At 36.9% G+C, this 27,951-nt stretch overlaps 1 protein-coding gene across 1 annotated transcript in view; it reads left to right on the plus strand.

The window, feature by feature from the left end:
- Nucleotides 1-27,951, plus strand: part of GRID2 (glutamate ionotropic receptor delta type subunit 2) — a 659,493-nt gene that overhangs the window by 496,916 nt on the left and 134,626 nt on the right. The gene's annotated exons all lie outside the window — the stretch shown is intronic.

Genomic DNA, 27,951 nt, shown 5'->3' on the forward strand with positions numbered 1-27,951 from the left:
ACAAATCACTGCTGATTTATTCACAAATTCTTTCTTTAATAGTATATCTTTTGTTATATATTGTAACATGACATTTGTGGGCTACTGATGTGCCGTGGGACTCTAATAAATCAAGTAATGTGTTCCTGTTAACTGAAGGAAGTGTTTTGATGTGGAAGCCTGATTCACTTCCCATTCATCTGATTCAAATATTGTGCTGTATAAAAAGAACTGTGCCCAATATGGATTTGATTATGAATTTTCTAATGGATTAAATCGTAGGAGGAAAAGCATATGGACACTTGTGAGAAAAGCCCCTAGAAACAAACAGCCAGGTAGAAAAAAACTCAAAGAATACTTTTTCTCACTGTTTGATGCATCCAGGCACAAACTGCTCTGAACTCCTCTGCCTTGTATTTAAAGTAGATGTGTCTACTTTTAACAGCTAGAGGCCAACCCCTTCATTCAGTAAGATYACAGAGAGCTTTAAAATAAAATGCATCATGTTGCAATCTGGTGGTGAACTGTACTTTGCTTCGCATGGGTATGTGGTGATTTGATACATTCATATGAGCCAAAAATCTCTTTAAAGTTTGAATGGCTACAATTACCTTTGCCTTGTAAGGTGGCCTTCCAGTTCCTTCTTCAGTTGTTTCTTCTTTACCTCTCTCAATGCTTAGGCAGGGAATAATCTTTCTATCTCTTTCTTTTTCTCCTGGTTACTGGCAACTTGGCCTCTTCCTTTTCCCTAATTCCTGGATGTGAGTTCCGCCTAATTGACATGGGTAGAAGAAAGGTAGGAGAAATTTGTCTCTGTGGATACCATATTCCCAAGTTCACTTRACCTCTGCACTGTGTCTTGCTTGTTCCATGCTTATTCTACATGAAATTAGAACTACAAATCTGTGGACACAGAATTTTTCAGGGATTTTTTTGCAGGTCTAAAARCTCTGTGTTTTGTCCTCTGGATGTAAAGTGATTGAATTGTTTTATCCAGTAAGAATTGATCCCATGAGGCATTGATTTCAGTAGATATTGTCTCTTCATGGAACYTCTCTGTAAAAATCAGACCTTGATTGTGGAAATTTGAGTTACTGGAAATGTACATACTTGAAATCTGTGGCCTTGTTTGTAAGCACAGGTCTTTGAYTTCCTCATGTTCATCACATGTGTATTAATATATCTATATGTGTATGTTCATGGACATGTGCATTCATGTAAGATGCCATTAAAATGATTTTGAGATATTGGGGGCTTGGGAGGGTTACCACTAATTCTAAATTTGAATGCTCAGTTGTAGTGTAGCACACCAGAAGTGTTCAGGTATGATGAGAAGCACGTGTGTGAGTGCAATTCCTTTTACATATCCTCATCCATTTGTTTATCTTAATTTATTCCAGGGGCTGAAATCAGTAAAACTACTCACATAAATAATAAGTGTTATATTTGGCTTCAGGATTTACCAGCATATTTATGAATGACTGAGGTCAAATGCTTTAAACCACAGCCTTCAAAACATGACATTGCTGCAAGATGGAATATAGTTATCATCTATATCACTTCTCTTTCTCAAAGAGCTTCATGTCTCTGTAATTATATCTGATAAGTTGCAAAATGTGATGTTCCAGAAGCCCAGTTTMTTATTATATGGTTTTATCTTCACTTGCTTTTCTTCATTGCTGCACACRTATTTGTGGTCAAGCAATCATTTTCTTACCAGCAATAATAACAGAATTTAATTCTTAGCACTGATAATCACTACTGAACTGTGTGAAAAGAACAATCGCTATGCAACATTCTTTCTAGTAATAAGATATTCAGAAGATATCTAGGTGCTTTTCTGATTTCTCCASTTTGTGTACAGCAAAGCTGTAGTAAAGGCAGGGTGAAAGAGAGCACCAGCTAGATGGCAAATACTCCTGAGTTCTGCCATATGCATCCTTCACTGCTGCCACCCCCAGAAAAAGTGGTGCTGGCAGCAGTGTGGCAGTGACTGGTTRGGAGTCTGAGAAAGCAGCAGGTGCTCTGTTTGTAAGTCTTGCAGTGGCATCCAAACCCAGGTAATTTAAACAGAAAATACCCATGTGCCTGGCAGCTGTSCTGGAATAGGGTTAGGTAAGATCCTCCTCGGTAAGAGAGGGATGCTGCACCTCMACACAGGAGAAATGTGGCAATCTGAGCTTTACAGTGCTGCAGCCAAGGCTGCCTGCTAGCTGTTCAGGTTACTAGGGGGTGAAAAGCACTGGGGTGGTCCCATTTTTTTTGCAGCGTTTTTGATGGTTCCCATCAGCTTCTGGTGCAGTGAAGTGGAGCAGCCTTTCCTGCCTCTTAAAACTCTTGCTGTGATTTCTTCCTTGTCTTAAGGCATCCTGGTGTTGTGCAGGCTAATTCATTGTTTTGTCTTGAGATCAAACTGCTACCTACGTTTCCTTTTCTGGATGTCTTTTTTTTTTTCTTTTAACTGCATATCTGATTCTTTATTTTCACAGTATCTTTTCCTGTCTTCTTGTGGTCTGAATTATTTTGTGTTTCATTTTTACTTTTCTTTTTTNTTTTTTTTTAAGGAGAAAACTCTTCATGCTGCGTGGCATTTATGGCAAATCATGAAACTGCAGTGTGTCTATCTCCATTAAATTTGAAAGTGTTGGGTTTATAGCCTCTTTTTGGATTGTTGTTAAATATCTTATGTTGCCTGTTTACTGTAAATGCACTTGGCTGACTGTAGAAGAAGAAWTGTATATCTTTTCCTTAAATAGTTTTAGATGAAAAAGCTTCACTATGAGACAGAACTGCAGTTGTGTAAACTCGTCTTAGTTTTATTGGTACTATAAATTTGAAATCTGTCCCTTCACAGTACTCAGAGTATTTTCTGCCTGAGATTTAACTAATTTTTACACTGACTACATAGGAGTCAGCCTGAGTCCAAGAAATACACTCAAACACTTCCCTTGTGCATGGCATTTTATATTAGAGACAGAATATCAAAAACAAGATTTTCTTTCAGCCTACTGCAGGAATTACAACCATTTGATGGGTTTCTTGGAGCTTGTGCAAAAGAGGTTGTCGCTCTCCACCCACCTAAAACAGGAAAAATAAGCCTGTTTTTCTTCAAATATTGCTGCCTTATCKTTTTGTGGACAACTGATTTTGGGGAGGGTGTTAGACACAGAAGCTGTCTTCTCCTTTGAGTGAGCCTAATGCACATATGTACTGTGAGACGAGCTTGTACCCAATATATCAAAGATCTGGAGATGAGATTTTTCACTCCTACCTGTAACCCCCTTGCTGTGTGTAGGTCATTATTCTACATATTGTTCGCAAAATTGTCTACTCCTACTTGCAAAAAAAGAGAAAAAAAATCTTGCTGATATGCTGTAGCAATCTGTGCTCAAAAGTAAAATTMAAAAATCAAATAAATAGTAGATCAACACAGTAAAAGCCAGTGTAAGTGCAGATTTAGCAGACAGGGCTGTGTAAAGTGTGTTAACACAAATGTAATGTTGGGAGTTGTGTTAACTCTCTGCAGACAGCAGGCTGACCTCTCATTTTCTGATGCAGTTTGTGGTTTGTTTGTGCATCCCCCCCATGAGCTCAGAACTGACTGTCATTATTTAGATCAGGAGAGCTGCTGGCATCTTAACTYGATCTGAAATGCCTGCCAGAAGAAACACAGGCAAACAGCCAACCTAATGACCAAGTCACCTGTCATCACAGTTTTAGCATTATAAGCCTGTTTGATTGGATCATTTATTGGAAAATGCCAGGTAATCTGCTTCTGGCTAAAATTAGCATGTCTGCTTTTCCAAAGACAGGGCTGGGTCACCTCGAGAGAAGGGTTGGGAGTAGAARGAAAGGTTAGTGTTTACTTAAGAAAAAAGATAAATCAATGGGGTGAACTGAAAAATCTTGCACCTAAAGAAATTTAGGCAAAGTATTTTTGAGAGGAGGGAGAAAAGGAGATTGCAATGCTGACATCAAGTCTTTCATACATATATATATATGTATATATATGGCATAGGGTATCTGCTTCAGTCTCTTCTCAGAACTCAAATAGTGAAATGTAGTTTTTTACATATTTAACCTGCAATCAAATTGGGTTATGTTTGACTTTGTGCTATTTTCTTAGATAAGGAAAGAGACACCTATATAAAAGTAATAATGCCTCAGCTCTCTCTTAGCCACTTCCATACCCATCTACAAACATAGATTTCTGTCACTTCTTTGTAAAGGTAACTGAAGTATAAACCTCAGCACAGTCAGTTAAAATGTGTCTGTATTTCTTTTCTTGTTTYTTATGTCACGTTTTTGTGCTCCACTTCCTTACATGATGATCAAATAGCATTATGTTCRTGAGATGTATGATATAAACCAAGGAATTATTTTCCATCATTATTTTTCTTCCTTCTGAGTTACACTTAYCAGAGAATGCAATAACTGAATTGCCTCATAGCCTGGCAGAGCAGGCAAGGTATATRTTTTCTTTCATTCACTGGAAAATTTAGTAAGATAAGAGTTTTTCTAAAGTGTATCTTTGACCAACGAATGTTATTTTAAAGTCTTTTTAGAAGCATCAGGTTTTTCTTTYTTATTTCCTAGTTAGTTGATGCTGAAGCATTAGAGTTAAGGGGACATGCATTTTGGAAACATCAAGAGCACCCTTATCTGTGTTTTCTGAAACTTTTAGCAAGGAAAATKTGAATATTGCTTTTGGTACATTTTCTGGCTTTATTCCTTGCGATAAAAAAAGGTGTCTTGGCTCATAAAAATATTCTGAGATGATAACAGGAATAATAAATGGTACAGAGATCTGAAAGCTTGCAAATTGCTACTATAAAATATGTGCTGTGTGTGTCCATGGCCTACATTTACACAGGAAAAGATCACAAATTTTGTATATGCTKCTTGCTAAGACAGCATTATAATAAGTCCTTTAAGAAATAAAAATCCATTTAATGAACAATAAATCTAGAAGAAAAAAATAGCTTTAGTTAAAGATCTACAGAGTTCAAGTTTTACATCCCTATGTTTTTGCATAAGCATGACTTGTGGAAGTTCTAGCTGTATCCTCCTTCGTAGRATGCCCATGTTCCCTTAATTTTTAAAAGCTATTAATTTTTCCCCATCAAATAGAATGTGGCTCATAAATCCCTRTTCCAAGTTCTGCAATCCCCTGGCTGCATATGTAAAAGCAAACTGCTGGAGAGGTGTGCGGCAAATGGGCAGGGGTAAGGGCTACTTCTTTATTTCTGGAGTTAAAGGAAGGCAATGGGAGAGGGGGTTGAGAAGCAAAGCTTTTCCCCTCAGCTTTTTCAGTGAAAGGAAGGTGAGGCAACTGACCTTTATCAGTGAAAAGAAATAATAGTTTGGGGTTTTTTTTTGTTTTTTTTTTTTATTTATTTAGAACTGTCCTTGGGCTTCTGAGCTTTATTCAGTGGTCTGTAAGGTAGACAACTAATTGTCTTTTGACATTGCCTTATTTTTAAGCACAGGCTAAAATTCAGTGACATCCATGGCATTTTGGTAGATTGGAGCCAAGCTCAACTGCGTGCTTTTATTATGCTCCTGAATAATATCCATTGCTTTCTGCAGGGGTAGAGAGATTATGTCTAGCAGACAGCAGGAAATAAGACAGGCAAGACTAAGGGATATGAAAAATTAATAGCTATATCCCCAAAGAGAACATAGATAATATTGACAGGGTAGAAAAGAATTTAGGATAAACAAAGCTAAACCAAACAAGACTGTGTTAAGTAAGTTAAATATTTCACCAATTAAGTTCGTGCCTCAAACACAGAGTCTTAGAATAATTGTTAGAACAGATGCTTCTAAGCTCTGTCTTGAAATCAGTTCTAGGAAATATGAACTTAAATCACAGGATGCCTGTATAACACTAAAGATGTTTTTTTTTTTTTTTTTTTTTTTTTTTTTTGTTTGTTAAAGACTTTGTTACAAACAAAATTATTTGGAAAAAGATTATTAGAAAACATCAAAAGAGTCTCACAACATATATGTTACAATCCAGATGGACCTGTTTTTTAGTCAGATGAAAAACTGTAAATCAGTGTTAAATAGGTCAGAAGAAAATGAAAACAAAATAAATTCAAAAGTTTCAAGGAGAAGGTGAAGTGAAAATGAATTACACTCTTATTCATTTTCTGTGCCTTTTCCTCTTGGTGGTTCTTAGGCGAATTGATTTAATTCAGTGTTGTGTCTGAGAAAACTCTTTAAATGTGTCCTTTTTGAAAAATATGTCTATAGTCTGCATTATGGTCTTATGACACTTTGAAATGGATTGAGCACTCTCACTTCTAAAGATGCTTTAAGGCTCTTTTCAAATCCTTAAAAGTCAAGTCTCCAGATTGAGGCCAATGCTATCAAGAGTGGGAATAAATCAGAGCATCTGGATTTCTATCTCARACTCTCAGGAGGGGAAATTCTCCCRAGAAACTCTACATGTGACAGGTTAAAGCTCCATAATATGTTCTGCATACTGCCATAAATCCCTTTGTAATGAAGAGAAGATAAGGCAGATGTAGTTTTAATATCAGATTTTCGCTATAAAGTAATATTTTTAACGTACGCCCATATCCACTTGCAAAAAAAATACAGCTTCCTGAAAATCTATGGGAAAGCTGACTTTTAATAGATGTCCTAGCATTTAATTTAGCTCTTAGCATCACTCATGCTGAAAGAGACCAGGAAACACATGAAAGAAATTATATGAAGAAAAGTATCGTATGTTATGTGTCCAGCTGTTCCTCTAGTCCCACCAGCATAATGAGATTACTGCTGCAAGTAAGAATTGGTGGGATGAAGTCCTATTATTATTCTAGAATAGAGATTGCTCAGTCTTTGTGAAATTAGCATCCATATTGACAAATTATACRGAACTGGCAAGCTGCATCTCATTTACATGTAAACTGTCTTTACTTTTTCAAGCAAAATAAATACTTCTAGGGTCAGACACTCGTGCTAGAAATTGTCATGRCTCCAATTCCATTTTCATCACTGAGGGCTTGCTCCCCTGCCAACAATAGAGTTAAGTAAATGAATGAATTTAACTCTTATCTGAATTCAATTAATGATAGCATGTCTACAGTTCAGAAACCAATCCTTCACCTCTAGGACAGCCATGGGCATTGTTGCAGACAATATTTTCAGCATCTCCACTGCAAGATTTTCTTTAAAATTTTGCAGTTGAAAATACTTTCCCTTCTCTTGACAACCTGCCTATTCATTTTATTATTGTCATTGCTTTCCCTCAGGCTCTGCCAAGAAGTTTGCACTTGCAGCTTGATCAAATTACATGCTTTTCCTTGATGTGAACGTGTAAAACATCATTGTGCTTTGCTCAGGAAATGATAACAGATTACAGAATGTCCCACGTTTACGTCACTGACTTGAATCCAGTCCAAGCCACTAGTGACTGACTGTCATCCTTAAATAACCCTTATGAAAYGGGAGTCTTAATCATTTTAATTTTACAAATGACATATTTCCTGAATGTGAATGAGGAAAATCTAAAAATTCACATAGTTTAATGTAGTGTAGTTGAGCTGCAGCTGCATTTTATTCCTGTGATTTGGTATTTTCCTTGGTATGTGGTATCAACATTTTTGCATGACTACTCATTTGATGCTGATTCATGATTTTCTTCAGTTTTATGCATATTGATCCCTGATTTTTTTCTCCATCAATATTAATATTTTTAGAGTGTGGAGGACAGAATTTAATCAATATCATTGTATTAAAATAGAAGTGCTGTCCAAAATCCATCCGATTTATTGGGTTTTTCATTCAAATTAATCAACTTGATTTGATTAATAATCTTTGATAATCACATGAAATTCTCCCAGGTAATTCAGTATATGATGGTATATTTCGTATCGGTTCATTATTTCTGAGGGTGCATATTATTTGGGATTTCATACATAACGATGGATCATGATTCTGCAAAGAAAGGTATCTGACTTCCTGCCAAAATTACCACTGTCCTTGGAAACTTTCAGAAATTTTTGTGGCCTCCAAAGTAATTTATGACATTTATTTTGAAATACAGATGTAATAGACATCATCTTGTGTAGATCACTAATTTATAAGTTGAGCTCATCTATATCAGATTTTGGTCTTGAGCCGCTGGGCTGAAATTTCTATCACAACTTTAATTTACCCTTTTAAAATATTACTACATTATTTAATGTGGAACTCAGACTAGTCTTTTATTACAGATATCACAGAATCATAGAATATCCTGACATGGAGCGTACCCCCAGGGATTACCAAAGCAAAGTTCTGGAGGGTCATTCTGAAGTGTTCCAGTTTTAACTTGGACCTGTAGTTATGTCTCAAATACTTGTGCTTTTTGCTGTTTGTAAGTTTATTTCTTTTAAATGGTGAATAAATACCTATGAAACGGTAATCCTAGCATCCTAATGAGGTAAGGTAGCTAATGTATCCCAATTTAGAGAATAAGAACTCAGGCACTAAGTTCAATGCTCATTCAAATTGTGGAATCCCTTGATAAGACAAACCAAGATGATGTAATAGTAGGCAATGGCAATATGCAGTAGAGATCACTCAGTTCATCTGTGGAAATGAGATCTTTGTGTGTTGAACAGCATTTAAGAATTTTTAAAGAATTTTAGAATTAAGAAGAAATTGTCATTTTTCTTTTCTTTTGAACCTTCTCACTACTGATGTGTTTCACACTGAATTGTGTTTGAAGATCACTTGGGAGTGATAAGAGGCCCTATGGAAGAATCGGTGGAACTTTGTCTATATTGTACCACAGTACTCAGCAGCATTGACCATGTCTATTTGAATTGATGTTTTTATGTGAACACTGCATCAAGGAAGAAATCCAACATTTATGTTCCTCTTAGATATATATATAGGTTGAAAAGCACAACTTTCAGATAAAAAGACATTCGTTCTTCTCATCACAGCTGTCAACATTTTCCCTTTGACTATATACATTGTAAGGGGTTCGTTATATTCCTGTGGTTTCAAAAGTGGGAGTGGGAGGTGGAGAGGGAACAGTGACTCTTTAATGTGATGTTGGTGGTAATCTACCCTTTATGGTTCACAATGGGTCACAAAATGGTAGATGGTGATCAAAATGAAGACTTTTGTCAAGATGTGGCATTTTCAAAGAGTTAATTGGATCCAGAAATGGTTGGCCAGGACCTTAACCTATTTTTATTGTTTTTCCTTAGGGGCTTTTTGGTGTGTTTTCAGTTTCTGGAGGAACATGTCTTCATGTCTGATTCTGCTCATTTGGGCAAGATGTTGAATACGGGGCAGTGGGAATTTCTGCATCACCCTAAGTTTCTCTCACATATCCCACTTGGGACTATGGGCATTGCAAGTGTAGAATCTTCTGTGTTATGGGAGAGGTTTGATGTTCATCTTTTTTGTGTTTTGGAGAAAGATGACAGTAGCTTCAATACAGGAAAAATCCTAACTCCACTGCTAACTTATGCTTTATAAGTCCTGTTCCTTCATGCTTATGAGTTTTGCAGTATTCATGGAGTCAGGACGAGGCAAGAAAAAAATTGTAAATTGCATTAACTTAAATATGAAGTAGGTGACTGATATGGCAGTAAGCTTTTTGAGAAATCAGTGAGAACTATCAAACTTACATATTGTGTATCCTGACCCTGANTCATTTTAATTTTACAAATGACATATTTCCTGAATGTGAATGAGGAAAATCTAAAAATTCACATAGTTTAATGTAGTGTAGTTGAGCTGCAGCTGAGCTTGGGTGGAAAGGAAAATATTTCCAGCAGATGAACTGTAAGGCAGCACTTGATTGACATTGACATCTCAAAATGATTGAGGAGCAGACGTTTCTCCTTCTTGTATTTTAATTCACCAAATGAAAGCCTTAGTTCTTCTCTCAGCCACCATTATAATGATAATATTGGCACTCATTAGGTATCTAAACACAACATCGATAATCATAATAATGCTTCCACACAACAAATAGCAGGGTAGTAATTTACATTAAAAGTACTATTATCAATTGCCTCTAATAATGTGTCTCAATAAATATTCCAACAACACTCTTCTCCACCCCATTTTAGAAGCTCCAAAATGAAATAAACTCACTATATCCTAGTTGATTTTACATCAAGCTTTGAAGTAAGACAATCAACTCTAAGCACACAAAGCGGTTATGTGTCAAAAACGCAATCAAGAAATCATTTGAGGTCTTGTTTGAATAATTTAGTGTGTCTGTATTAAAAAAAAAATGAATCAAAACCAACCAAACCAACAAATAAAAACCCCAAGAAAACAAACAAAGAATTCAAGTGTTTTTTAGTTGCACTTTATTCCTGTGATTTGATATTTTCCTTGGTATGTGGTATCAACATTTTTGCATGACTACTCATTTGATGCTGATTCATGATTTTCTTCAGTTTTATGCATATTGATCCCTGATTTTTTTCTCCATCAATATTAATATTTTTAGGGTGTGGAGGACAGAATTTAATCAATATCATTGTATTAAAATAGAAGTGCTGTCCAAAATCCATCCGATTTATTGGGTTTTTCATTCAAATTAATCAACTTGATTTGATTAATAATCTTTGATAATCACATGAAATTCTCCCAGGTAATTCAGTATATGATGGTATATTTCGTATCGGTTCATTATTTCTGAGGGTGCATATTATTTGGGATTTCATACATAACGATGGATCATGATTCTGCAAAGAAAGGTATCTGACTTCCTGCCAAAATTACCACTGTCCTTGGAAACTTTCAGAAATTTTTGTGGCCTCCAAAGTAATTTATGACATTTATTTTGAAATACAGATGTAATAGACATCATCTTGTGTAGATCACTAATTTATAAGTTGAACCCATCTGTATCAAATTTTGGTCTTGAGCCGCTGGGCTGAAATTTCTATCACAACTTTAATTTACCCTTTTAAAATATTACTGCATTATTTAATGTAGCACTCAGACTAGTCTTTTATTACAGATATCACAGAATCATAGAATATCCTGACATGGAGCGTACCCCCAGGGATTACCAAAGCAAAGTTCTGGAGGGTCATTCTGAAGTGTTCCAGTTTTAACTTGGACCTGTAGTTATGTCTCAAATACTTGTGCTTTTTGCTGTTTGTAAGTTTATTTCTTTTAAATGGTGAATAAATACCTATGAAACGGTAATCCTAGCATCCTAATGAGGTAAGGTAGCTAATGTATCCCAATTTAGAGAATAAGAACTCAGGCACTAAGTTCAATGCTCATTCAAATTGTGGAATCCCTTGATAAGACAGACCAAGATGATGTAATAGGAGGCAATGGCAATATGCAGTAGAGATCACTCAGTTCATCTGTGGAAATGAGATCTTTGTGTGTTGAACAGCATTTAAGAATTTTTAAAGAATTTTAGAATTAAGAAGAAATTGTCATTTTTCTTTTCTTTTGAACCTTCTCACTACTGATGTGTTTCACACTGAATTGTGTTTGAAGATCACTTGGGAGTGATAAGAGGCCCTATGGAAGAATCGGTGGAACTTTGTCTATATTGTACCACAGTACTCAGCAGCATTGACCATGTCTATTTGAATTGATGTTTTTATGTGAACACTGCATCAAGGAAGAAATCCAACATTTATGTTCCTCTTAGATATATATATAGGTTGAAAAGCACAACTTTCAGATAAAAAGAAATTCATTCTTCTCATCACAGCTGTCAACATTTTCCCTTTGACTATATACATTGTAAGGGGTTCGTTATATTCCTGTGGTTTCAAAAGTGGGAGTGGGAGGTGGAGAGGGAACAGTGACTCTTTAATGTGATGTTGGTGGTAATCTACCCTTTATGGTTCACAATGGGTCACAAAATGGTAGATGGTGATCAAAATGAAGACTTTTGTCAAGATGTGGCATTTTCAAAGAGTTAATTGGATCCAGAAATGGTTGGCCAGGACCTTAACCTATTTTTATTGTTTTTCCTTAGGGGCTTTTTGGTGTGTTTTCAGTTTCTGGAAAAACATGTCTTCATGTCTGATTCTGCTCATTTGGGCAAGATGTTGAATATGGGCCAGTGGGAATTTCTGCGTCACCCTAAGTTTCTCTCACATATCCCACTTGGGACTATGGGCATTGCAAGTGTAGAATCTTCTGTGTTATGGGAGAGGTTTGATGTTCATCTTTTTTGTGTTTTGGAGAAAGATGACAGTAGCTTCAATACAGGAAAAATCCTAACTCCACTGCTAACTTATGCTTTATAAGTCCTGTTCCTTCATGCTTATGAGTTTTGCAGTATTCATGGAGTCAGGACGAGGCAAGAAAAAAATTGTAAATTGCATTAACTTAAATATGAAGTAGGTGACTGATATGGCAGTAAGCTTTTTGAGAAGTCTGTGAGAACTATCAAACTTACATATTGTGTATCCTGACCCTGAGCCAGAAGAGTTGGTTTGGGGTTTTTTTTAACATTTTTTTTTCCTCCATGATGTCTCTACACTTGCAGATGAACTCAGATTATACTGATTCCTGCAGCTGCAATGAATTTTATTATTTTRTGACACACACTATCTTTTCTGGAATTTTCTGGGTTTGTTGGGGTTTGTGGTTTTTGTTGTCATTGTGCTGTTTCACTGTTACAGAGAAAGTGAACAGCAAATCCATACCAAAGTGGTCTGCTTGGCATAAGAGCAAAAGCAAATCCAAGAAGACTGATATTTAATAAACTCTACATTTTAGAATTGCGGGTCTTGTGCTTTAATAATTAGAGGGTTTAAAAATTGTTAACGCAGAAAGTTCAGCAGAAATCATTTCTGTATTCCAACTAATCCCATCCTTTTTGGTCCCACTGCAGACCCATTGTTCCTTATGGGATTCCTCTCTCATTGCTTATTAACTTATTTTCTGAATACTAACAATATGTTGAATATCTTTCTTACATGTTTTATGTAGGAATGCTAGGACTAAAAGGTGCAGGGATTAAGACCAGTATGTGACTACAAAGATGATATTTTCAGATATTAGTTTGTTTTCAAGCAGTGCTGTAGCCTGCACAGAGTGCTGGAAATGCTGGTGTTGGGTCCAAGCTCATGGTGCAGTCCAGAGCTGGGGTGTTGTGGGGATGACTTGGTTATCCTTCGTAGCTCGCCTTTGCTCTTTGGCCAGGAATTCTCTGTGCCAAGGATGTGCTGCAGAGTGTTTTCCTATCAGAGGATCCAATAAAGAGTTTCTGACATTCAGTCAAAGAAGAGAAATGCTGAAGTGATGGTGTGAAACTCTACCATATTCTGTGTTTCATTAGYTCTGTCTATACCTAATAGCTGTGAACAAATCACAAGGAACTGGGGCAGCTCATTCCATGAGATAATTCATTTATGAAGAATTTTTCAGCCACATTCCTTTAGGATCTGGGAAGAGTAAAATAAAAATGGGGATGAGAAGCTAAGCTAGAGAACTCTGATCCAAAGATGCCTGAAATCAGTAGACTTTTATCAGTTCCTTRTCTTTAATATGGGACCTGAGTGCAAGATAGCTGTTTGCAAAATTCCTTTTTAATATCATTTCTGTACTAGCTAAAAAGTAGAAAAGAATATTTCTTCAGAGTCAAAATTTGCTAAATCTTTTGTTCCTCTACATTTGAGGAAGAGTCTGTTGTTGTTTTCGAAGATATTAATTCAAATTAAGAAGTGTACCCATGATTGATTTCAAAGAGGARGAGTTTGAGTTAGAATCAAATAGCCTGTCTGAAGCCTTGAGAAATTACAAATCACTGAGCCAAGCCTACTTTAAGAAAGGCAATTTTATCCTATTCAAAGAGGCATTTTTCTTTAGGTATTTTACATGAGAACCCTGTGCTCTACTGAAAAAAAAAAAAAAAAATTCTTTGCTTTAAAGAACAAACAGCATTCCTGAACCTCAAAGAATTGTTTCATCAAAGAAGAACAGCAGAAACCAAACCCATAAAACAGTGTTGTGAGTTGAGGTTTTTTTAATGACTGATTAGTAGAAAACCATTATCAGAGCTGTCAGGAACAGCTTCATGTAGTCCACAGGAAATTTCAGGTTTTTAATGTTAGTGCTAATTCTCTTAAAAGTGCCTTTTGTGGTATGATTGAAAACAATCTCTAAAAAGCCTACTGAATTTTAAAGMTCTCATTCTAGTATGCTGAGCTGTGAATTAGGACTTCTGTCCAATTCTGTCAAGAAAAGGCACACTAGTAAGGCTTTTAAAAGTCTCACAAACCGATATTATCAAGATCATCTTCCACCTGAGTTGTAGGAGAGTATAAAAGTGAAAATGGTGAGTGGAGCTGTTTGCCTGTCTCAGAAGTGGTTAAGCTACCACATGCAAACTTTTCACAGATTGTTTGTTTCCTTGCTGAATTGATCTTCCTGTCGTAAGCAGCATTAAAAGTAGGTCATGACACCTTTAGATATTTTTTTTAATTTTGAGAGTAAATTTTTTCCTGCAATCTTTCTTTTGCAGAGTTRGAAAAATTTTGCCCTAGTTTTAGAAAAAAAAAAAATGGATGTCAGTCAAAGACAAAAGCTGGAATTTTTCCAGCTACAAAGTGTGAAACAAGTGGAAAAATAGTAGGAGGGGAACTTGGTAAAACTTACACTAAAACACAACCTACTGTATTACCACTTAAAAAGTAAAAAGGATTTAAAAGCATTTCCAATGTTGAACATGACTGAGAAATTAGAAAATTTATTTGCATACCATCTTTTGTGATTCAAATGATATGTCTGTATGATTTATGATAGTTTATTTTATCCTGAGCTGACATCTGGTACGGAAAACTTCAGCCTATGTAGTTCAAATTGCCAAATCTAGCAAACAAAAAAATTGATGCTTCACAGCACAAATAATAGGGTGACCTTAATAATTACTGATTAAGCCTCCATCTATTATGTCTGCCTGGGAATACATCAATTTATGCTATGATTGTGTATTACAGCTGCTGCTAATTCCATCTATTTAGGTGTATTTATGTTCAAGAAATGGTCTTGTTTTCCTTTGAAATATTTATATCAATCTTCAAGAAACTGGACAACCACCATTGATAAAACTTGCAGATAACTAGAGGAGCAGTCTGGACTATAAAAACCAATATGGATTAATTGATAAAATGGCACTTAAAGGATCAGGGTCTTACAGGAAAAGAGGATTGTTTGGATGGATGATACAGACAGAAATTGCTTTGRTGAAGGAGAAGCTTTAAACTTTCCACCATTTTCACTTACTATGTATACAGAAGTTTCCCATTTCAAAGGCATCAACTGCCTGGGCAGCCCATGGACACGATGTYCTGCCTGGATCCCCAGAGAGCATCACCTTCACATAGAAAGGGCTTCAGAATCCCTCAAAGAACTGAGTTTGCATTGACCAGTCTTTACTTCACTCTTTCTTGTGCTTTGTGAAGATGGGTGTGATGTTTGCCCTTTTCCAGTCSCTGAGACTTTTCAAACATCAGAGATTTGTAGCTCCCTCAGCCCTGTCAGCTATATCCTGTGCAGTTCCAARGACTCCTTTTCTTACTTAATTCTCGTTGATTTCCCATGTCATGGGTGGTACTGTATTCCCCCAGACTCTGACACAAGGAGCAGAAGCTGGAAAGCCCGAGAAGAGACCTTGGCAATGAAGATCCAGTCCAAAAAAGCATTTTCCTCATCTGTTTCTGTGCTTGTTGTGTCTGGATCCCCTGCCCATTGAGCAGCATGCCTGTACTTTCCATAGCCTTCCTTTTATTGCAGATATGCATTCTTTCCATGCCTTTATATCCTTACTCCTCCCAGATGCACAGAACATCACTTGTGCAATATCCAGCTCCCTGCCTGCTTCCTGCAGACAGCTGCCAGTGTGCATCCCACCAAAATCCCTCTCCAAAAAATGGATCCCTGTGTTTTGGTCTAGAGGTCACTAGACTTGGTGAGAAAACCTATCATGGTGTTGAGGTTGAGGAGTACTGTCAGTACTGTCAGGCAGACTATTTTATGTAAAGGGTTGCTATTTGTCTGTGCCATGGTTTTGCCTTCSCTGTATTTTTGTCTTTTTGGTCTTTTGTTCTACAACTCCTTTTTGACCTATCTCCRTCCTAAGTAATCTGTTATAACCAAGGACAGTCAGGCCTACAGGGAAAGGGTTATATCTTTTATAAGACCAAATAATGCAGCTGGAAGAAAAACAAGGAAGATCTTTGTCTCAGAGGACTTTCATTAGATTTCTGAGCTCAAAGCTTGTTCTCTCCCCTGACTATCTTTCTCGGTCTAATAAAAGATATTACTTCTCTTTACAAGCCTAKCAGGTTCATAGAATTACACCAGCAGAGCTACAATGACACTTCCATGTGAGCAGGGAGACAGAAGCCTATAATTCCAAATAATGCATGTTATATATGTTAAGGTTATCTTTTCAATGCAGTCATTCTGAGCAGAGTGATAATTAGCACAGAAATAGAGTGAGCTGATTAGAGAATGTTTTTCAAAAGAGATATGAGGCTAATACAGGTTTCYGGAGATGGGAATAGAAAATGCCAGTGTACTAAAGGTAGGAATTGTCCTGTTGGACTTTTGCTTTATTTTCATCAGCGAAATAGCAGGTAAGGAGTAACAGAATGAAATATGGAGGGAATTCTCTTGGCTGCCGAAGGAAGACAATTATGAATCCCATCAGCTGAGAGAAAAGGGCATTAATTAATATTTTCTAATTTAATACACTATTAAGAATATTCTGAGTTTTCAAATGTATTTTGAAGTCACAAAAACACAAGACCAACAGGTCTGAGTGTCAGGAACTTTGAACAGCTTGTTTATGTAAGGACTTWGTTCTGCTTGTTCAAGGAATTCAAATTTGCTAAAATGTCACAATSGTGGTTACTGAGAGCAGGACTGTCATGAGCTGTGTAATGCTTGCACTAAATTACTGTCAGTGCTCTCTTAGAAAGGATGTGGTCTGTACTTTCATGGATTGTAAAGCTGGTAAGGATTGAACTGATAAGTACAGACGTTCATGCCAGAAACCAGACAGTCCAATCATGAGAAAAAGATGTCCTGTAAGGACARTGTGCCCAGGCAAACAAACCAGCATAGGTCTCTGATGCTATTGAAGAATAGCTTTGAAGAAACTGCCTGTAATCTCCATAAAGGAGCTATTACATGATATTATTCCATGAATAAATTTGTATATGAAAAATAGATGAATTATTCACTTAGTTTTAGTGCATCTTGCATAGAGGCAATTTATATTTCCTATAGCAGTACAAATTCTCATTTTAATGAGCATTTTAATGCAATGAAAAGTGAGCTGAGCATAGCTCCCAGGTGTTGTACTAAAAATGGAGACACATTCAGGTTCTGTTTTAAGAAGAAATATACTTGCATTTGCAGGATAGGATTGGATTCTCATATAGGTGAGTGAGGCTCATTTTCACTAAAATACTCTGACATACCCCAGCCCAGACTCCAGCCCTGGCTGTCTTATATTCAGGTTCATGTTTGCAAAGCCTGATTGTGTATTAGGAGTGCAATGAAGTGCAAGTTAAATGAGTAATATATAGCTGTGCCAACACAGTTAATGAAAGTGTCTAGAGTAAAGTGTTTAAATCAGAACGAATGCTGACAGACTAATAGCATTCATCTCTGCTTTAGACAGTGGATAGATGCCACACCAGGTAATAGCCTCTTTTGGCTTTTTTTTTGTCTCTTTAGCCTGAAGTAGGAAACTTACAGCATGTTTCCTGAGATTGCATAAATGGAGTTTGGTTCTGCAGTGAAATTTTAAAAGACTGTGATATTAAAAATAAAAAAAAAATAATAAGTTAAAGTTATTATGGGGAGTTTGTGTTAAAGTCTTAAACTATAGCAATGATATCTTCTTTCTATGTTTATTGAAACCACTAAAATTCTCCATCAAAACTCTAATGGAGATGAACTCTTGGACGGGAGCAGTCCAGCCAAGAATCAGCTTTCAAGCAAACACTCACCTTCTCTARTAGCTGTTAACCTTAGGGCCTGCTCACTGAAAGATGATGAGTGTCCCCAGGCAAAAGCTTGGAGTGTGCATTGGGAGATAATGCAATGGAACACACAGGTATGGAGAAAAAGGACTTGAAGATTCTGGTTTTGGGTTCTGTCTAGCATTTGGAAGGGTATTATTTTTAAGTCACCCTTCCAGTCAAAAGAAATTGTTCTTTCAAGGTAATTTGAGCCTTACTACTGATTTCTTAATGTACTCTTAAGATAGACATTTCTTTCTTATTATAAGTAGTAGATCTTTTCAAATGGAAAGATGATTTAAAAATAGGTACCATGCCTTAAAATTAAATCCCAGAAAGACTCTAGTGATCAGCRCAGTATTACTACTTAGCTCGTTAAAAAAAAAATCACTCCCCTATATGCCAATATGTTCTTAGAAGGATCTTTCAATATCAAACTAACCAAGGAAAATTCTCAGTGGTTTAAAGTTCTTGGTTTCTTTACCCARTTTCAGCAGTGTGTATGAATCTATTGTAGAATATAGTGTTCTAGCAAATATAATTCTCATCCTTTGCAAGACAGATTTATAACATGTGTCTGTAGTTTTAATTACTAAGATGTATTTCTGATTTATTTTTGTGGCAAATTCCAGTGTCATTAGAGCAGTRATTTTCATTTGTAATAAGAATTTATTTTAGTGATTCAGCTATTCTAGAMAGGGCTTATTAGATGTGTCATTTAACCTTTTAAATGAATTATTTACTATTTTCCAAAAAGATMTTTTATTTAGTCTTCCGGTACTCTACAGCATATAATTTGGCATTTAATGTTTACGAAAGCATATGAAATTTACTCATACTAATGCCTCTGTTTCTTTAATGCACAAGTACCACTCCTGCATGTGGCTCTACTGAGCTAGTTCCTTACAGGTCCTGATAGGATTTAGATATTCTTCAGTGGAGCACTGACTACTAGTAAACATTTTTACTCCAAATTTGCACTAAAATTTGCTCTAAAACGTGTATGTTGTATATTATGCACAAGTGTAATATAGATATTTTGAACGGATCATGCACACCTGCGGGAGATGTACACCATCAGCCCCAGGCAAAGGCACTGGGCAATCAGAATGACACTTCTGCTGGTAAGGTGATSATRCCTCTGAAGTGTCMTTGGAGGCATCATCAAAAGGCCATRGGTCTGTTTTAGGGACAGCCTTTTCTGCTACCTGATGATGAGGCAAATGCCCTGTGTTATATAGAGATGAATGAAGTTGAGTGTATTGACTGTGCTGAAGGTGGGTTCATAGTGTTGTAGTTAGGGAATTGCTTTTGATTGTTATCAGTATCACATCTGGTTATCAGAGTAGCAGTTCATAGCCTCTAGACAAAGGAAAATTTCAGTAGCATTCTATTGATGCTTGAGAGATCTGTGCTTTGCATCTGAGGCTGGATCATCTGCCAGCAAACATTTTAGAAAGTATTATCTGGACTCCATCGAGGAAGGGATCCCAGGAATGAACCAAACCACATTACTCAAAGGTTTCCCAGTGCTCAATGCTGCTGGTACCTGTGCTGATCTTTAGGACTTTAGGTGAGCACACCTACTCMCATTGCAGCTGAATTTCATGGTAAGAAGTTACCTCTTGTTGTTGGCCACAACCATCTCCTCAAATTCCCTCTTGATCTTTCTGTTCTCAGAAACTGCCCCAAGTTTCAGGGTCAAAACAGAGCCTACAGAAGAAGGTGATGTTTCTTCTCAGCTGTGACCTGGTACTGATGCTCTGCTTGGTCACTGCTGTGCTAAAATTTTTATTTCTTCACTACTTTTGATTCCTAAGGAGCTGCTCTGTGCCAAAGGAGTGGAAAAAACACCCCACAATCTTATTTTCTTCACTTCCAAACTCTCAAAAATATATGATTCAGTAACTCACTTGTGTTATCTGGTCCATAATGCCCTAAAAGCTGGTGACTCTGTAGCCATACACTCTGTGAGCATGGGTTATACTGGAGTCATATTTTCTAACATATCAGGGGCAARATGCAGCTTTGATTTACTAGCCACTACCGAGATGGTAAGGCTGTGACATATCCAGCTTAGCAGACCTCTTTCTTTCTGCCAACACTAAGAATAAATCCTGAATTTTAGAAACAGAGTATTGATCTATGTGTAAGCAAAGATTGTTTCCGTCTCTGTGTTCCTCATTTAAGCATCCCAGGAATCTGAAGAATCAATGGAAAGCAGTTTGTCATCTAGTGCTACTCCTGCTGCACTGCCACATTAGCTCCTCTGTAGGGAGAAACTTGAAGGCAATATTTTAGTAACAGCTTGTTCTGGTTTGTCACTTTTTACCTAAGGTCTCCATTTTTTAGGTGCTCTCCAGCGTGCTTTTCCATATGCACATTTAAAATGGAAATAAGCTAAATTGCCCTTTCATGCTAATTCCTCATGATCCATTGATCCATCAGTTTTCTCTCTCTTTTTTTTTTTTTTTTTTTTTTTTTTTTTTTTTTTTTTTTTTTTTTTTTTTTTTTGGTGTTTATGCTCTGTGAGCAGCCGTTTCGTAGCCCCTGTGCTTGGGAAGCATGTTGCAGTGGCATGTATGAATAGGAGATGCTCCTGTCAGATCTTTTCTTTGTACTACATTTAAGAAAGAGCTRGCAAACTCTGCTGTGCTGAACAACAGAAAGTGTGAGCTACTTTGATGTTGTGTAAGTTTGAACAGCTTCTAGACAGGTACAAATATGCTTAAAGATATATAAATTGTCTTTGCTGAGCACTGGTGTATGTTCTCACGATACCTACATGCTAATTCCTTTGCTTTTTATGTTGGTGATGAGAGGCTAAACGTGTCTGAGGAGACAGGGACCCACAGTGCTTGAGATAAAAATAGTATCTTATCACAACTGCCTCTCTCTGACTTTGTATCTGGTATTTGGAAGTAGTGTTTTCAACGCAGTACATCAGTGCCTTGAGTAAGGAAAGGAGGTGTTTTCCTGTGTCCTTTTCTTATTTGGCATTTCATGGTGCAGTTGAGAATYGTGTAGCAATGCCAAAGATGCTAAGTGTAAGTATGATATGAAATTGTTCTGTTTCCAGGGTTTTCAGGACATGTATTTCCATGGTATGTGCATCCTAGGAATAACCCACACCCTTCACCCAAGTCCAGCAAACTTGTTTTTCATGCATAAGGAAAACAACCACAGCAGTGCTGCTCAGTGGGCATGTATTAACTAATTAAATAAATAAATACACTTTTGAGTAAATAATGCTGAAATATTGCTTCATTTAAAATCCTTTAGCCCTCCAAAGAAAAATAGGGATTCCCATGTGCTATGCGTGAAAAAAAGTGTAGTTCATAATACTGTACTTCATATTGAAAGATAACCAAATGCAGAGCTCCTTGATGTGTTTCTGTGAAAGCAGTGGTGTGGTAATTCTGCTTACACTTCAGAAACAGAGCTAAAGAGGTGCCACTAGGTTTAGTCCAGATGTTCTGTAGCCTCATTGGACCCCATGTATACTTAAATGTGCATTCCTTGTGAGCTGCCTCTAAAATAAGCATAGATTTCTTTGGTGCAAGCACAGGTCTATACTRCTGCTTGGGCTGGAGCTACACAGGAGTCTTTCTTTTTCTTCCCAGCTTGGAGAGTGATGAATCTAACACACATTTCCCCATGTGGATTTACTTCCAGAGCTGACTTTCAGACTACTAATTTAGTGATTATACTGAAGGGGCGATCTTTATTGCAGAAATAAAAATAAGAAAGCCAAGGTGCTTCTCAGCATTTGTGCTCACAGTGCTGACTGCAATGCAGCGTGGCGGTGCCCAAAGTAGCTCAGCACTGGCAGCCCTCTGCTGCAGAATCAGGGCATTCTGCACAGGCCACTTTACTCAGAGATTCCCTTATGTGGTTTGCTGGACTGGGTTTATTCAGCATGGTGCTCTGTGAGCCTACTTCCCTCCAAATGAAACAGTGGTGATTCTGCTCTGCAGAACTGTTATTGTTTGGATTTCTTACTGAAATGCTGCCCCCAGAATTTTTGAGCCCCGCAGTAGCGAACTTTGTTGAAATTTCACCTAGACAAACCCTCCCTGAAAACTCAAGTCTCAAAAAAGCATCTTGCTAAGCTGATGGGAAAGCTGGGAGCCTGTTGAAGAATATTTGAATACTGCCAGGGAACAGCTGAGAACCTCAAATGTGCTCTGTGACTTTTCTAGCTACCAGTAGAGAGGAAGCTTCATGCAACCAAGTGGAAAGCAGTGTTTTTCATGGTTTGTTACTGAATAGGTTTGATCAAAAGTTTATATATTATGTTTTTTATCAAAAGTTTTTATATATTTATATTTATTACTACTACTGGAGTAGTAGTAGTAACCTTGAATATTTTTCTCTGATTTCGTAAAGATTCAACAGTGGATAAAATGGAGCAAGTTCAGTTATGAAATCTGATTTTAAGGTTTTTGGTTTTCTTCCACACCTTACATGACTTAGATAAAAGACACCTTTGTAACTCTTAATAAGCTTAATGAGAAAGGAGACAAGCATTTGCAATTAAAAATCAAAGTGATTTTTTAAAATCTCCTTAAACKGTACACAAACTTGAACTTACTTGGTGTTATCAATTATCCTGGTGAAGTGAGAAAGCTTCCAGGGTAAAATGAAAATTATATTCATGAGTTTTACTGTGGCAGTATGAAGAAATTTGTTAGCAAAGGGGTGATATTGGTATTGGGCCAAAGAACAGGCTTTTCTGAGTATTTCACTTTAATTGAAATATGGAGGCTGCGGGGAAAGAGATCAACATCTGATTCATTATTATCCTTGTCTGACTCTTTTCAGGGGATGGGAGTAAAAAAAAATCCAAGAAAGATGAAAGCAAAGGAAAGAAGGCTACACAGTAATTTATTTTGTTAAGTCCCATCTCCCTCATAACACAAAAGGAGCAGTTTGGGGGAAGTTTCCTGAGAGGGCTGCCTGAGAGAAAAGGATATCCAAGGGCAGAGAAAAAGGGCAAAAAACCCGAAGTGATTTTAAAGATGAGTCAACGTTGGACATAATGAAAAGTGAGGTCCCTTGATCAACCCAAACTCCAAACAAACAAACAAAAAAAAAAACCAGAACAAAAACAAACAAGCAAACAACAACAACAAAAAAAAAACTAGGTAGGAAAAAGGCACAGGAAATAGAAAGGAAGATCAAGGGAAAGGAAAGAAAAGAGGACAGAAAATAGACTGAAAGTACCCAGAGAAATGGATGGCAGAGGCACTGCAATGTAGGAAAGAGGAAGATAACCACAAATTAGGGAACCACGGGAGTACCGAATTCACAGTAAAAAAAAGAACTAAAGAAGGGGGGAAAAGGGTCTTTTCCAAAGAGAAGAGATGACAGTTACATGGGAGAAATGACAAATTRAAAACACCAAATTTCAAACTAAAGGGAAAKCAGCAATAGAGAAAGTAAGCCAGAKGTAAAGAGGTGTGGTGGGAGAAGTGAGGGTTCATTAGAATGACACCACATCATTGCCTTGGAGAGATGGTTCATTTTCTTTGAGATGTGGTGSTTTACTGTGCATTTGAGAAATCATACCATTAGGCTCTACAAGCTTGGCCTAAGCACTAAGCACCAGCTTTGTGAGTAGAGCATGCCGTGTGAGGATACTTTTGCAGTCTGTGCTGTTTTCCCCATAAATTCAATATTTKTCAGTGATCTGATACACCCAATTATAACTTCTGGCACCAACCACCTTGAGAAAACATGGAGTTAGGCGTTAATAGGCAAATGAACAGCAAGTTACCAGCAGGTAACTTTTCATTAGCTTCTTTATTTCAATTCAGTAAAAAAAGGAAATTCGGGTAGTCCCCAAAGCAAAATATTTTATTAACTCAGTTCAGTGTTATTCTACCTTGTGCTTTGGCTTTGAAGAAAGAAATTCCACCTAGGTCACTTGCACTTGTATCTGTGATCAGTTAATAAAACAAATAGCCCACTTTGACTGCTGCAATTACAATCCTTAACCCACTGGAAATAAAACTAAACTTGGGTATTCACGTCCTCCTAACAGCTCGAAAATAACAGAGCAAGTCCAGGGGCAGGGCATTCCTTCCAGTCCTGAGACAAATTAAGGCAATAAAGCACACTGTACAGAATAATTAACTGAATGCACAGAACCATATAGATTTCACCACACATAATGTAGGAGAAACAAGCACTGCTATACATTATCCAATTGTTGAGCACAGTATTTTCTATTGATTTTAACAACTTACTATTTGCTGACTGTTACCTAAGCTTCAGAAGGCAGCAGTTGAACACAGAAAGCTTTCCTGCTCACCAGTCCTGTTAGGAAATTGCTGTGAAGAACAAAACTGATCCTCGCTTCTTTAATCATGCCCAGAGGTACAAAGGTCCTCAGTTAACCCCTGACCATCAGATTTTTTGCAGATTTGGTTGAYCAACTGTTGATTGCTGGCTAAAGAMCTGAACTGAAMGGACTCYTTAACYAGGTAACAGAGCATCTGACTACATTTTATATAACTGACAGTATCAGGTTGATAACCAGARGGTATCTTTTATGGTGTTTCTTCTGTGAGACATAGTTTTTAATCAATAGGATTTACTCTGTGATTTCCCAGTTGCTGTTGGATATATTAAGCAACAGCTGACAAGAGACATCTGGAATTCTCTGTGCAAAACAATTTCTGTGTTGTCCTGCTTGAATTTTGCCTAAACTGGTRTCCTAGAAAATATGGCAGATGCTGAATTCACACATCACCAAAAAAACTTCCATCTTTTTCTTCATTATTTTTTATTCTGTATCCCATTTCGAGTCTTCCCAGCACTCCTGGGAATTCAAATCTTCCAGCTCAGTGCTGTTTAGTGACAGCTTCATGGGGTCTTTTCCATTTCTGTGAATTTATTATACTTTGGAATGGAAAAGGGGATTATTAACGCACATTTCTTCTGTTGAAGTTGGATCTTGTAGGAATTCAGTTTCTGAAGCAGGTTGGACCTGGATGGAAATTGAGGAGGGAGTTTCTGAACAGCCTGTGGGTACTTCAATCAAGGAGGCTGCTATTTCTGTGGGTGCCCAGCTCTCTGTGAATTGCTCTGTTTCTGCTGGAAATTTTTTGTCAGGCTGTCCATACTGAAAACACGATACGGTTGGGGGCTTTTTTCTTTAAGTGCCAGAGAAATAAATGAAAGAGGAGTCAGTGATCCCAATGTCCTTACGGATTTCAGGTGTGGATGCAGTGGAGTTTTATCTTTTAGATTTCAGTTGCACCCTCTCTGGAGTGTTTCCTCTTGACTCTCAGCAGTGTTATGGAAATACCATCTGAGTTCCCAYGTGGTTGCATTGCAGTGCTGGACAAACCAGCTCCTGTATGTTTTCTATTTTAATTGAACACCCTAAACTTTGATGTAGTGGCAAGCTCTTGAGTAATTCATCTGTATCAATATTCTGGTTTTATTCATCTTCTCTGATTGTCTTCAACCATGATCATACCAATGTATCTTTCTTGATTAATTGACACAATCTGCTGGGAAAAAAAAAAAAAAAAAAAAAGAAAAAGAGTATTCTCAGATATTCATCAGAGTTCCCTAGTTGAATAGGAAGTAGGGGAGGAAAACTGGCTGTAAGCTCTGTCATAAAGGCGTTATAGATTTTAGTGTATCACGTTCCTTATAAATAATGAAATTGCAAGTGCACATGAAATACATTTTTCCTACTTTAATATTGATATACAAATTAAAGACATTCCATAATGCGTTGTTCATACAGTCAAAAATTTCTAATGAAGAAGGGAAGTAAATTTTTGTCTTTGCCAGCAAAACAGGAGAACAAAGCCCATTTCAACAATGATGATTGTGAGGATAACAAGCTGGGATTTGGGATGAACAGAAAGAGATTGCAAATTAGRTATCAAAGGAAGTAGAAGACTGACAACTTTTCCATCTTCATCACATTATAGCAAACTTAGCAGAGTGAAAGCTGTCATAAGAATAAATAAAAGAAACTGCAACAGAAGTACAAAGCTCTATAAATGATAAATTTCATGTGGTGTGAAGATGACAAACCCTGTGCTCAGTAAGAGTTCCCATCACCCATCTCCACAAATCCTCCAGAGTTAATRAGAGATTCTGTTGTTGTCTGATCTRTTCTCTCATTTCAACCATCAGGGAGAGAACAAAAGGAAAAGGAATAAACGCACAGGCAGCCCATGTTTTGCAGAAGCAGTAAAACGAGACAAAGCTGAAGAGGGAGCTTCATACCACCCCCATCATGATGTTTCAGCAGTAGTTACATTTGCGCCTTGCCGCAATGACAAACTCAAATTGTCATCAATAAATGTTGATTTGTTTTCTCCTAATAACAGTAAGCAGCTCCCACTCAAAATCAATTTCAACTTTGTTGGCAAGACACTGCACATTTGTCTTCACCATGACTGAGCTGCATAAAGGAGCAATTGAATTGAAAATTAAATGAACAATAATTGAAAACAAAAAGTGCCTTCTGAAAGGAAAATTAGTGCTCTGCTGAATTTCCAGAATCAGTTATGTTGGTGGGGTTTTTTTTCCTTAAAAAAGGTAAGGTTGGGCTAAAAATTTAATTAAATAAATATGTACCCATTAATGTACATAATTAAAAATGGACTTTAACCTCGAAAGAATAAAAAGGCTTTTCATCAGCTTCCTAGGGTTTTAGTTGTGGCAAAAGCAGCAGAGTTTCTGCAGTAATTATGCATCCAGCACATTTGGATATGCTAATTGGATCTAAGTTCTAATTAGTTTCTTTGTGTGACTAAGAATGACAATCACCAAATTAATTTAATGCAGTTTTTTTTCTGAACTTAGAATTGTTTTCACTGTTTCTCGTACAGAAAATGTAAACTGTGAAATGCTTTGCTCTGTAGGATGGCAGTGTTTTATCACGTACAATGTACAGTGAGAGTACATTTGCTGCATTTCACTGTACTATTATGGGTAATACACTTCCAGCCATCTTGCTTTGGGAAAYAGAATMATGGAAACATTTAGATTGGAAAAGACTTTTGAGACCATTGAGTCAAGCCTAGCTTCTATGTCATTGMAGAAAGTTGGGGTTTTTTTTTTTACTTTTTGAGATACTAATTTCTTTAAGGAGGCATCTTCAAAGAATTGATATTAATATATAGAAATTTAAAAATAAAGGAGTTGCTCTAAAATAGGTTTAATGAAGAAAATAAATATTTCAAATTATTGACTTCTGGAATAGTTAAACATGTTTACTTGAAGTTTGTTCTTTTTTTCTGTTTTGCTTTGAAAGATCTATGAAACGCGTATACAAAGCCTTTTCACACAAAGGACTGAAAATAATGATTTCTGTAAATTCCTGTTCAAGTACAGTCAGAAAAGGTTTTCCCCTTCTTTACAAACCCTTTCAGATGGTTTGAGGCAACCTGCCATTTCCATTAATCTGTGTGAAATTACAGTAATATTTTTGATGTTTTACTGTTTATATTTCTCTCAGTTTATGGTGTTGAATTTTTCAGAGAATAGTCTTAGTAGAGGCCACTGGCTCACCAATAACTTGCTGATGTTAATCTTGGTTTGTCAGAGGGAGCAAAACCTTTTGTTCCTTTAAATAGGGGTCAGAAGATGCTCATCCCTGATTKCATTCACAGACCATGGAGAAGGCAATTCAGAGCAAGAACTGGTAGCTGCAGGTGCCTGTCTCTGGCTGTATAACTTTACATAGGSCATTGGTTTACCTGCCTTAATTGAGACTCTGCTTCAAAGTCCTCTSAACTCAGTCATTGTCCTTCTGCTGGTTTTGCATTTAACACTGATAATTGTGCGGGCCAGCTGAGTGTGGTAATAAATTTCAAAAATGACACTGGTTATGTTGGTATGTGGTGCTARGAGCTGTTTGATTTTTTGTTTCTCTCTACTCAAAATAAGGATCTACCATCATACAAAAAAACAGGCAAGTTATATTTTCAGGGAAGCTAAATTGCAAGTC

This window comes from Malurus melanocephalus, unplaced genomic scaffold (genome assembly GCF_030028575.1).
Source record: "Malurus melanocephalus ecotype Western Australia unplaced genomic scaffold, MMel_1.1 scaffold_68, whole genome shotgun sequence".
In the NCBI taxonomy this organism is placed as follows: Eukaryota; Metazoa; Chordata; class Aves; order Passeriformes; family Maluridae; genus Malurus; species Malurus melanocephalus.